Genomic DNA, 443 nt, shown 5'->3' on the forward strand with positions numbered 1-443 from the left:
CCTTGACTAACTCTCTATACTGATGTCTGTGAAGTAAGTAACTACACTGAGAACAGCATTGTGTAATATTAAAACCATGCTTGAAATATCTGTCATCTCAGTCTTCTAAATGTGTACCATTTCTAATGTCGTAGTAATTATTACCAAGCTCTCTTTTAAAATAATTTTTTAAAAAGGTAATAAAAGAAAATGAGCGACAAGAACAAAAATTTAAGTTTTCTTTAAAGCATGTGGTGATATTCAATCATATATCCCATCTTGTACAACTATATCTGATAATCTGAGCAACAGATTTGATGATACAAATAGATAATATATATCAATCATTGTTAATCAGCTATTCTTACTTTGAAAATCTGTAATAGAGGGCCAGTCTAATAACTCAGTGGATTGAAGTGCCTCCAAGCAGGCTCAAGGGCTGGGGATTCGATTCCCTGGCTTGC

This window comes from Octodon degus, unplaced genomic scaffold (assembly GCF_000260255.1).
Source record: "Octodon degus isolate 3935 unplaced genomic scaffold, OctDeg1.0 scaffold00382, whole genome shotgun sequence".
Classification (NCBI taxonomy): domain Eukaryota; kingdom Metazoa; phylum Chordata; class Mammalia; order Rodentia; family Octodontidae; genus Octodon; species Octodon degus.